General features: G+C 40.1%; 1 protein-coding gene across 5 annotated transcripts in view; it reads right to left on the bottom strand.

Moving 5' to 3' along the window:
• LOC143525296 (nuclear receptor coactivator 3-like) overlaps positions 1 to 3,943 on the bottom strand; it is a 59,751-nt gene extending 55,808 nt beyond the window's left edge. For 4 of the 5 annotated variants that reach the window (XM_077019029.1, XM_077019032.1, XM_077019031.1 and 1 more), the window contains exon 1: positions 3,775 to 3,943. The gene's annotated coding sequence lies outside the window, so the exon portion shown is untranslated. The other variant, XM_077019030.1, reaches the window with a different exon arrangement.
• Positions 3,944 to 13,290: the final 9,347 nt, after the last annotated feature.

Genomic DNA, 13,290 nt, shown 5'->3' with positions numbered 1-13,290 from the left:
CATAAAACCCTTCGCAGCATTGGGGGTTGAATAAATTTGATCACAACTGTAACATCATGCACAAACCCATTATGTAAAGGTGGCTTTCACAATGCTTCAAAATAAGTACATTTGTTCTTCAGCTCATCTCTTTTAGTAAAAACTACCCAGCAGCCTGTCTTTAAACGACAAAAAGAGGTGAAGCTATGAGAACCACTACAGACATTAATGGAGGATTCCTCTCTTCACTTCAGCGTATTGGGTATGAATAAATACAATGTTCATAAAAATCTATTTATCTGTAAATACTTGCTGACATGTTGAAGTAGAAGCCATGTTTACCAGTGAAACAGCAAAATGCAGCAGTGTAAGGCAGACAGGAGGAGCCACCATGGGCCAGGGGCATCCAGAGTAAAGTAGGAAGAATGTAGACAGATAAGGGAACTTAGGAGTGTAGGAAGCATGAGGTGATGTGCAACAATAAAGATCATGTAACTTGAAGAATCATGTGCCCAGAGGAAGAGCCCTATCTGCTCTGCACAGAGAAAGAACTGCCTTACTGTCATCAGCATATACAGAGAGCTCCATAATCATCATCCAGCACCCTCCCCTTTGTTTAGCAGAAACCATCCATAACTTACCTCGTTCATCATGCATTTTTGTTCAATCTAATGTAAAGCACTTATAGATAGCAGGAAGAACACCGCAGACTGACTCGCTCCTCTGCATCAGACCAGGGCATGCATCATACATGGTGTTCTCCTTGGGATCACTCTAAACCCTTGAGTAACTACAATATATCTCCTTATCCTGCTGTCCTATGGTGGCACTTTTTCTCCTACATGGTACCAGTGCTAGCGTCAAACTTTGAACCATGTGAATGCTTTCTCCACTGCCAAAGCATTAATTCTCTGGTCTATTCCCGTCAGATTTTTGGGTTTGGAACATATGAACATATGAACCTGTGACAACAGTGGCAACAACACTAACCCCTAACCCTAATACCCTAACCCTTGCACTAGCCCTAACCCTAGCACTTTCTTGGTGGAAAACTCTAGGTGTACAGATCTAGAATAACAACCATCAAGTAAAATGCTCATGACAGAGCATGTGTGGTAGAGCGTATGGTCTTTTTTGCACTTTAAATCAAACATCAACAGCGAGACCAATAAGACTTACATAAACTACCAATAATGCTTCGTGAGTTTATGCTGCCCTTCAAGCAGGTCATGTAGCAGTTTAACACGAAAATGCTGTATATAATGAGGCTGAGATTGTTTCCTCCTTCCATGTTCAGACAATTACCAGGCATGACAGGGCCAGCTTTAATGAAGTGAGAATGGAAGAAGGATGCACATCTGTCTTGAGCCCCAAAGAGATTATTGACAAAAGATCAGCAGTGCTCTGCAGAGAACAGTCCCTGTCCCATTCTGCAGGGGGCAGTGTTTGGGGGCTCTTCAGTTAGACTGTGGCTCTGACTGAAATGTTGAATTTCTCTCCTATACGGTACGCCAGGGGTACTCAAATAGAAATGATGACGGGCCACATTTTATTTTTTCCAATTACTGAAGGGGCCGGTTACCGGGGGGGGGTGAGCAGCTCAAAACAGCTCGCAGGCCAGAAATAGATAGCCCGCGGGCCGCTATTTGAGTATGGGGGCGGTACGCCAAAGCAGTATGTGATGTCCGAATACATAGTATACATTAAACTGTAAGAGAAATGTACCTGGATGGCTTACTGAATCGGGAGCCATTTTGAAGTATGTGATTGCAGCACACTGTCCAATCCCATAATTCAACTGAAGCATTTAACATTGTGTGATGTCATATGACGTAGGTAAAACAGCGGACGTAGTATGTCTGAGGTTGTATGCATACTTCACAGTCACCTACTGAAAGAACGTACTGCTTCAACGGTTCAGCAGAATGTACTGGAATGAAATCTAGTGCGTACTACTTAAGTATACCATTTCAGATTCAGCATGTGTTCTCCACATTGCCCTTCGCTTTGGATAGAGCTTCACCTGTCTGCACTTATTTAATCAGCTGGTCTTGACTGTTCTCAATTGTGGTCTCAGTTGGTTTTGTCTGATTTAAAAGGTCATCATCTGAGCTCCTGCTGGGTTGCAAGAACATGCAATCACACTGACCATTTGCAGATACAATTGCCCACAGTCTAGACCTTACCTGCATTTAACAACCAGCCAAAACCTCTGGTCAAGACAGACAACAGGTTTTAGAAAAGTAGATTACATGGGTGAAAATGAATCAAACTTTACATATGAGCAATGTGGTTGAGAATGACTGAGCATGTAGTTTAATGTGCCACTTCACACTAACCAGAACTGAACTAGGGTTAAGCAGGTAAGGTTGGCTATTAGCAATTGCAGATGCTACAAAGTAGACAGTTAGATGGATGGTTATCTGGCTGTTCACATATTTGTGCTATATGTCTCCATGAAAACAATTTATTTTAAACAAACCAAGAAAAAAAACAGAAAAATATACAAGCACAAGTAAGTCTGGTTGTGCAAAGAGAACACATGTGATTCACTACACATTTACCCTCACTTTTTAACACTGACAACACTGGAACATAGAAACTTGCTGATATGCAGTCAATAGGAAGTGTACAGCTGACAAGTATAAGCCTAACTTTCAACAGCCCTTAGGTGAACTGACTCTGGTTTTCAACAACCCATCAACCCTTAGGTGAAGCGTCTGCAAATTTTCTCTCTGCAGTTCAGTGACGTTAATATGAGACATTTTACTGTTCTGTCAGTTTGGTTACAAAATATATTAGTCGTAAGCACCGTCCTTATCCAGACTGCTGCTGTAATATTTTTGCCCAAACTGAGACAGCTGGTAGGACAGCATTCTATCCGGTACCCTCCCACATATTAGAATGGTCCGATACAGCGCGCAAAACTAGTCTATCAGAAAGTGCAAGAGACGATTGACCACCGAGCTTGCATAGTTTTTTTTTTTATATTATATATATTGTTGTTGTTTTACATTTACGTTAGCTACAATCCTACAGACGTGTAAGCTCCAAAGACAGAATCACGATTTTGGAACATTATTATTTTCGTCTAAACGTCCCCGGTTTCGTTTAACTGCAGTGTTATTTGTGGGCAAAGACATTATTCTGATTGTATATCCCCAACCTGTACAGAGCTCAGCATTCACCTAACGTTGCATCTGGATTTATGGTCTCTCTAGCATGTGCAGTGAATGGCATAGGGCAAACGTATGTACGTGAAAACGGAATCTGTCTAGCTGGCTGACTGTTTGAACTGAATTGAGGACATTTCAAATCTGCCTTCGCCAATCGTTGCAACAACCGCTACAATAAACGCAACATGTATAATATTTTAAATCGGTGGAATGTAAGTCGCGTTCCGTTAGGATTAATGGTGAAACTTGGAGAAGGATCATTTAATTATTGGGGTGTGATACATAGCATTTAATAAGTTGCTAGTACCTTGCCAAAACTTTACCAATTTCAGAACCACAGCAATGCAATCAAAAGCCAAAATAAGCAAATAAACCGTTCGGTTCATTTAAAGCAAGTTAACTCAATGCATTACAGGTGACTGAAACACGCTTACCGTCCAAATAAACGAGCATGTGCAGCTCAATCGTTGTGATTCGGGTGCCGGTCAGCCAGAATCCCAGTGACAAACGAAGCCCGAGTATTTCCGAAACATCAGCACAAGCACAATGTTGTGCGTGAGACTAACTGGCGGACCACGTAAGACAAAGGTTCACTAAGAAAGTAGCGCACCTAACTTACCTCTTTACTCTTATTCCGAGGACATACATCTCTTCTACTTCTTCTACTGTTTATCGAGTTTTTCTTTCGTCTTCATAATCTAATTTAATTTTAGGGTAATTATGGCTTTTTTACTATTTTAATTTTTTTTATTATTATTATTATTATTTTTACAATTCTCTCTCCGCCATCTTCGGTACTGTGTTTGTTTAAATGAGAAACACTCCCCGGTCAGCCAGCAGCCGACAGTGATGATTTCTGGGTAATGAAGTTACATATGGAGCACGCTATAACGCTTCTCAGCATGGGCCACTTGACTATGAACTACATATACATGTATGCACAGAAGGTACAAGTTGTAGTCCAGACTGCTGCTGTGTAGACGGCTGGTAGTAGCGACTTGAGAGCAACGTGTTTATTTATAACCCAGTGAACCTGACACGCGCCCTGACAGCAAACCATTACACGCGCACCACATGATGGATATATATATATATATATATTTATATATATATATATATATATATATATATATATATATATATATATATATATATATATATATATATTTTTTTTTTTTTTTAATGGTTTTATTGTTGTACTGATTCAGGATGCAGGACATTAATAAATTCTATAACATTCTTATACTATGGTGGCATGCTCCTCATGTATAAGATCTAAAACTTTAAGGACAAATATACACAGGAGATTTGGGGGAAAATGGCTTCACACATATTGCAGAAACTGCACCAGCCGATACAGGTGGCTAGCAGTAAGAAGTATTCCTTATGTCTGCCTTTGAAATCACTATTGGCACCATTCAGAAGGTAATGAGGGCTCTATTTTTACATGTTAGCTACTGAGCTGGTTATGATTAGCCAACATGTTCTCTAGCCAGTGTTGTAACAGCATACCATGACAAAAACATATGCCTTCCAAGCAGATAACTACTTCACTACTGTACTTAAGTACTAAAATGAGCACAGCACTGTATCTGTACTTTTACTGGAGTATTATTTTTTTCTCCTACTTCCACTTTTACTTCACTACATATTTTCCATCAGTTGAATACTTTTACTCCGATACATTTGTTACGTGCTGTATTCGTTACAATTATAAACATGTTAGCTGGCGCTGTCACCGGGTCAAGCGATCAGGCTGTCTTATGAGAAAACTGCGCGTACTCCGGTCGCGTCTCGTTTACTCTGCTGCTGCCTTCACTGAACACTTGAGCTTCGTAATCTAGGTTCACTTGACACGTCGTGACTGCCGCAAGAGTCCGCGCGGCAAAAATGACGTAATCGCGTTGGCCATGCGCGTGGTCGCGTTGCGAGGTCGTGCATCTCTCGATTTTTGTGCGTGCGAAGTTACAAGGTGGAATTCATGCACTTGTACGGAACTGTGAAGGTCCATTTTCAGTATTTTCCAGCACATTCAACTTAATTTACATATGTATACAAATAAATATGTATGGGGGGGGGGGGGGGTGGCGAACGTAAGTTGTTGATTAAATTTCCTCATAAAAAAAAAAAAATCCGGGACGCCGGACGTGAAATACGGACATGTCCCGGGAAATACGGATGTTTGGTCACCCTACCTACCTAGAGACAGTGTTTGCGTTTGCTGGAGTGAGAGTAAATTCCTATAGGATGACGTGCCATCTCTGCCTCTCTAAAGAGGGTGAAATATTGGCCTTCAAAAATTCACCTTCGAACTTGAAGAAACACATCAATGTAAGTTGTAAATATAACGCACAGAAGACACACCAGCTTTAGCTGTCCGTAAGCGCTAATTAGGTTAGATATCTTAGCTAACTAACCTAATTATCAGAGCTCTCAAGTTTTGGATTCATGTCTCGTGAATCGACAGCGTGCGAGGCCATTGCACACGGGCGAAGCCACCGCGATTACGTTATTTTCGCCTCCCGGACCCTCGCGCCGCATCAAGTGTAAACCAGGCTTAAACCAAATCACGTGTCTGATGAGCGTGTTCACCTCACCCCAGGGTTGCCAGGTCCTACAAAAATTTTCCGCACAAAATCTGCGAGTGTAAGTTGTCGGCCGGGGGGGGGGGGGGGGGGGGGGGGGGGGGGGGTGGCGAGTGTGAAATGGAGACAAATTATGTATTATATCGCGATCGATTCTTAGTGTTGACTTGTAACTTCCACAGTAGCCCAACTCAAAAGTAGCCCAAAAAACCGCACCCCGTGGCCCCAGAATTTTTACCCGCGGCTGGATTTTCAAACAAGCCCAATTTGGCGTGAAAACCGCGAACCTGGCAACTCTGCCTCACTCTGCCTCTTGCCTACTTACGTCACATGATCATAGTCTGCAGCGCGAATAGCTCCCTCTATTGCTGGACGAGGATAATGCAATTTGAGTTTGCTGTTATTCAAGGAGTTATCGTGGCTCTTTCGATGTGTTTATCGTGAAACTTCACATCGCGATAACGATAAAAATACGATTAATCGTGCAGCCCTAATATATATATATATATATATATATATAACAGGGGTAATCAATTAAATCTTTCCGCGGTCCATTTTTGGCAGATAGCTCAGACCTTAGGTCCGGGTCCGCGGTGGCGAACGAAAGTTGTTGAGCCAAAATTTTTTGGCATTTGGGTCCGTATCCAGTTAATCAGGAATGTAATTGGGTCCGGACAGGACGGCGTTCGGGTCCGGATCCGGACCGCGGTCCGCCATTTGGTGATACCTGATATATAATATGTTTATTTCTGTAAGCTCTAATGATTACATTTTAACACATGCATACACAAGAAGATTCCAGGTGTGTAACCAGTGTACCAATGAATTCCACGAAGCGTCCTTGTTATGTATGCTGAAAGTTGGTTACAGCCGACGATGTCTGATTCGCTCTTCGAAATTTCGGGTTTTACGCTAGTACGAGCAGATAGGAACAGACTCGGGAAAGACACGGGGAGGAGGTGTCAGGAACAGCACATGATCACCGTGTGATGCGATACACCTGCCGCTCATCGCCCCTCCCCTTTCAAAACTATTTAAGCTTCCTCCTCTCTCTTCCAGGGGGATATTCCAAGAAGCGGATTTAACAAACTCTAAACTTAACCCTGAACTCGGAGTTGTCTTACCCCGATCTGACATACTCAGAGTTTTCGGTTCCAAAACGGCAGATCGGAGTTAAAGTAATCAGGGTCACTCAAATCTGAGTAGGTTGACCCAGACAGAAGCGCGTTCACGCGTAACTATGAAAGGCATTCTTAATGGAACGCAGATAAATAGGATTTATCATGGACTTAAACGCGAAAATCAGCCGAACATCGTATTTCACACCACTGTAGCTTGAAGTATTAATGACTGCGTATGCAGAATATTTAGATATTATTAAACGTAAATGTAATACTGCGGTAGCTGCTAGAGAAAGGCAGTCAGCATGTCAAAAAATTGCCAACAGAGTTAATGCGTGAGTGAAAATGATATTTTTATATTTAGCAGAAGGGTGCGATTATATTATTATTTTCTCCACCTTTATAATACTGTATTGAGTTTTTAAATATTTATTTTATTGAACACTTACTAATTCCAGGTCTAATCTGAGTGGTGTGAAACACACATGGCATCAGATAAAAATGAAGTATAAGAATATTGTACAGAATATTGTAAGTGGTATGGCTGTACATAACTATATCTTATTCTTAAAATATATTATAAAATATATTTATTTACAGGAAAAATGAAAGAATGAAACATAACAGTGAATTTGACTGTAATGTATATTAAAAGGCTACAGGGTGGATGGTGGGGTGGGTGGTGGTGCATGATTTAATGTGGAAAGCAGTGATTGCAGATGGAGTCTCTGACAACTCCACCATCTCTGTTGTCACCCACATGCATGTAAGGTTCCTCGTCTGTGGGCATGTCAGAGATGGTAGGCTGTCGCTCTTCCTGGATGGTTGCAATGTTGTGTAATACCACATATGCCATTATTATGTGGCACGCCCTATCAGGGGTTACTCTGAGCCCCTTCAGGCACTGGAACCTGGCCTCAAGGATTCCTAGGGTCATTTAAATTCTTGCCCTGGTTTTGCTGTGGGTCTGATTGTAGCGGGACTGTGGTCCAGGTGCAGGATCTGAATAGGGAGTCATAAGGTAGGCCTATAGGACAGGCAGGGATACCCTCTGTCTCCATGAAGGAGGCCGTCATGCCCTATGTATCACACTAGGGTTTGCAATGATTTAACTATTACACTGCATGTGAACCACTAGCATAACTACCTCAGGCCTACTCTGTTCAGATTTGTTGTACAGTGTGGAATCATGCACAGATCCTGGCCATCTGGCTTCAACATTTGTAATGAGGTGGGAAGCATCACATATGATCTTGATGGGAAGAACTGTCAGTTACAATAGCTACGTTATTTTTGTTACCATTAAAGATAAGTATTGATTAAGGATTATAAAGGTTAGTACCTGTACATTAATGCTATGGATGAATTTTCATGTTCTAATGGTGCTGGAATAGGTAGCATATGTAGGTTCCATCAATACAGCCAATCACTCTAGGAAATCCTTAAAAATGTAAATGGAATGAAGTTCGTTATATATTGCCTCTCCTTTGCTTAATTTCTTTATTGTCCGTGTGAATTAAAGACAAACCAATGATGCTGTGGAATTCCTCTTTGATGTCCATAACTGGCTTAAGCCCAGGAAACACCACAAAACCGGGCACTAGTCATTTTGATACCGGACATAGTTTTCGGACAGACCGACATACAGTAGCTTTGCTGACAGATTCCGCATCTCCTACACTATAAAGAAAACTTCCACTAGCAAAAAACGAAGACCGATATATAACAACCTGGAGAGAATTTAGGGCTGATCCGCGATGTGTAATATTTGAAATGTTATTATAATAATAAAGTTATTGATGTAAGTAATGGATTGTGCTGAAAACGATAACGTTCATTAAAAAAATAATCCGAAAATGATAGTAGGCCTATGTCTATTCGGGATTTTATAAGGCGTTACCGACGAAGAACTCAGAGTCAGCGTCATAAACTGAGTTTCAATATCCACATGATCTTCGAGGAAAGGACACGTCATGATGACGTGTTTGTAACTCTGGGTCAGGTCCAAGTTAACCTGCCAGCGAGCAGGTTAGCTTCAGAGCGTAAGTTGCTATAGTAACTGACTCAGGTTCTCTCTAAGCTCGGTTTCTGGAACGGAAAACCTCGAGTTTCCGTGAACTCTGAGTTAACTTACCCGGGTTTTCTCGCTTAACCCGCTTCTTGGAACACCCCCCAGGTTGCGAAGTATTGTTGCCATGCCACATACCAAGCGTTTTCTCAGTGTTACTGCTTTCCCGTGTACCAACCTCTGCTCTCCTCCTAGACCTCGTCCCCTGCCTAGTCCCTTTGTACCTTCTGGCTTCTTTCTCACCGGCGTGACCCTGGACTTTCCTGACTACGATCACAGCACTCCTGCACCACACACCCTGAACAGAGTTACTCGCCTGTTTGATCACTCTGTAATCGCTGTTTCAATAAAAGCGGCTATTATCCGCACTTGGATCCTTGTCTGCCTAATCAGTACGTTACAGGAGGCATCTGTGTGTACATTAACGATCTCTGGTGCAGACAGCACTCTGTGAAATACCAGATATGTGACCCAAACGTGGAAATACTGGGAATGACTTTAAGACCGTTTTATTTACCTAGAGTTTGGATGCATTTTACTTTTTGTGGTATACGCCTCTCCCGATGGAAGAGCTACTAAAGCAGCAAATACCATTGCTGACAGCGACCATGAGTTACAACTTAAATACCCTGATGCCCCAGCAATAGTAGTTGGAGATATAAATCGGTGTCACCTGGACTCTGTGTTGCCTGGTTTTGAGCAATATGTTAAAAACCAAACCAGGGCAAATATATTTCAAAATGTAGGCCTCCTATTTTAAATTCGGATCATAATACCATTTATATGATTCCAATCTATAAGACAAAGTTTAAGAGAAGCAAGCCTGAAAAGAAAGTTATAAGATTGTGGACAAATGAGAGTAAGGAACAGCTTAGAGCGTGTTTTGACTGGACTGATTTGAGCATCTTTCATGAGGGCTCCTTGGAGGCAAGAATAACTGCAATTAATGATTATATCAATTTCTGTGTACAGTTGGTAATTCCTACTAAAGAGATTAAAATTTACCCCAATAATAAAGTATATGTGACTAAGGATATTAAAGGAGTTATAAACAAGAGGAATCTAGCTTTTAACAAAAAAGATACAATAATACTTAGACAGACAGAAAAAGAACTAAGAATTAAATTAAGAGAAGCAAAACTAAAACATAGGCAAGATTTAGAAAACGCATTCAAAACTAATAACTCAAAAAAGGTGTGGGACACCATGAAATCCATGACAGGAATGATATCTCCAAATAAACACATTGTAACAGATAATGATTACAAGTTTGCCAATGACTTAAATAATTACTTTACAAGATTTTAATTACCTGACAGTCTTGCAAAATGTAATCAAATTCTTAGAAATATTCAACCTCTGCCAACAGACAGAATTATAATTGGTGGTGATGAAGTTAGGAAAGTTTTTAAAGCCACTAATACTAATAAGTGTAGCCCTTTTATTTTAAAAACCTTCGCGACAGAGCTGACACCAGCTTGGCAAGCAGTGTTTCAACTTTCAGTTGATACATGCACAGTTCCAACAGCATGGAAAACATCATATATAAAACCACTGCCTAAAACGCAACATCCAAAAGAACATAAAGATTTTAGACCTATAGCTTTGACTTCAGTGATTATGAAGGGAACATAACGATTTTAGACCTATAGCTTTGACTTCAGTGATTATGAAGGGAACATAACGATTTTAGACCTATAGCTTTGACTTCAGTAATTATGAAGGGAACATAAAGATTTTAGACCTATAGCTTTGACTTCAGTAATTATGAAGGGAACATAACGATTTTAGACCTATAGCTTTGACTTCAGTAATTATGAAGGCTCTAGAGAGACTCATGCACAGGCATCTACAAATTATTTGTATTAATGATAAATTGGATCCATTTCAGTTTGCATATAAAATAGGTTGTGGCACATAAGATGCTGTTGCCACATTGGTTCATATAATCACTAAGCATTTAGATAAACCTCGTAACTATGCAAGAGCACTCTTTCTAGATTATTCATCAGCCTTCAATACAATACATCCCAGTATTTTACTTTCCAAAATGTCCCACCTGGGTGTGAACCCTTATTTGATCCACTGGTATGCCTCGTTCCTTACAAACAGAGTCCAGCTAGTCAAAGTGAACAAGACTTTCTTCGGCTATTTCAACTAATGTTGGTGCACCTCAGGGCTGTGTGAGTTCTGCTGTTCTCTTTACTCTATACACAGATGACTGTCGCTCGTCTTCAAATAATCAGTATGTGCTAAAATACTCAGATGACACTGTTTTGTTAACATTATTACATGACTCGGACAACCATGATCTACACCAACAAGGTGTTAACTAAGTAGTGACATGGAGCAAATATAATACTCTGGAAATAAACACAAAGAAAGGAAACAGTATTCAGCCAGAAACCAATATCTGTTAACTCCACTATTATCAATAATAAGATAATTCAACAGGTGGAGTCCTATAAATATCTTGGTGTAATGATTGATGCTAGCTTATCATGGAAACACCACATCGACTACATCTGTAAAAAAACCAGACAGAGACTTTATTTTCTCCGTCGCCTCCGATCTTTTGGAGCTACTCGACAGATACTCCTGTTGTTCTATACTGCTGTTATTTTGAGTGTTCTGCAGTATTGCAATGCTGTGTGGTATAATTGCTTGTCCATATCTGTAAAGTCAGGATTGAAATATTTGATTAAGATATGTTCAAATATGTGGGTCAGCCTCTAGAAAGATTATATGAGACCACTTATCATACCAACACAATGCGGCTGGCTAAAAACATAATTTTTGGTACTAATCATGTTTTGAAGAGCGAATATGTACTTCTCCCATCGGGGCGGCGTTATAGTGTTCCAAGGTTCAATAAGGTTAGACTGAAGAATTCTTTTGTACATCAGTCAATCCTTAATTTAAACAAAGAACTTAATCTATAACTTTAAAAGGTGTTAAAATATGAGTAAATGGTATACGTACTGTACAATGTTTGTGTCCTATGTGTTGCTTATGTGTTAATGGAGCTACTGTTTGTATGCAAGACAAATTTCAGATCTGATCTGATAATAAAGTATTATCATCATCATCATCATCATATTGTGTTGTTTAAGTGTTCCCTTTATTTTTTTGAGCAGTGTATATATACACTATATACACACACACACACACACACACACACACACACACACACACACACACACACACGTATATATATATATATATATATATACACACATCATAGAGCATATATTAAGTTAATACTGTGCCATTACACTTATTAGCTATACAGTGCTTAATTTACAAATTTACAAACAATGCCAGAACGCAAACAGCGGCATGAGACAAGGGGTCACTGAAGTCAACAATGTCACCGGATCGCACACAAAACGCAACGTTTAGGCGCACAAATGTCAAAATAACAAGCCAATTCGTATATATAAATTACTTTTCAATTATTTACGTGTGTTTTAAGTGCAGAAGTGCATTTTAAGTGCATTACCAAGTACTATAGCCTAAATTCCAGCACTTTTCAAATCTGAAACACAAAGCAACATTAAAATTCATCAGGTAAATGTTCCTTCCCCTATTTTGAGGGGTGTTTCTTTATACTACATCATATCGTTTCAGACAACACTGCATGTGACGCGGCTAGTATAAACGCCTCCGCCGTTCGCGCGAGGTGTGCGAAGTCGCGCACTACGGTCACTCGTGAAAGTATAACTAGCTTTATAGGATCGACACGGAAAGCCATCGCTAAAAGGGAGAGCTCTTATGTGATTTAGGAAGCCTGAATGTGGATCTTGTGTTTAAAAAATGTCTTTTATAGAATTATTTGTTCAATTAATTGGTTCAACGCAGACAGATTTTTTCATAACTTATAATTAGTAGGCTTGAAAATTACTGGATCGAGGCAGACAGTTCCCGGAACGCACCCTTCAAAATGCAAGAGTTCCCGGATCCTGTTCCGGCAGGATCCGGCTCAAATTAAGCCCTGGCTATACAGTACAAAAGTAATTTTGTGAATCATAGCTTTTTAATTTTTTAAAACAAGCATTTAAGACTCCTAATCGAAAAGGCACACTACACATACCAAACAACAAAAAGACTATAGATCCTTGTTCCTTGTGCATGTGATAAATTACATTCTGCACAGTTACCTCAGGATATGTCAACAGAAAATAACAATCATAGAACAATATATATCTATAGTCACCATGACAACAGTTATCATGATAAGTGTTAGTATTTCAAAGTGCAAAAAGAGCAGAGCTCCTAGGCATGTTAAACCTGATGTGATTCGCTAAAATCTGTGCTCCTTATTTAAAAGGACTTCTGAGTTTAATGATTTAGCTTTCTGC

Source organism: Brachyhypopomus gauderio, chromosome 10 (genome assembly GCF_052324685.1).
Source record: "Brachyhypopomus gauderio isolate BG-103 chromosome 10, BGAUD_0.2, whole genome shotgun sequence".
Lineage (NCBI taxonomy): Eukaryota > Metazoa > Chordata > Actinopteri > Gymnotiformes > Hypopomidae > Brachyhypopomus > Brachyhypopomus gauderio.
This window is presented reverse-complemented; position numbering and strand designations above follow the sequence as displayed.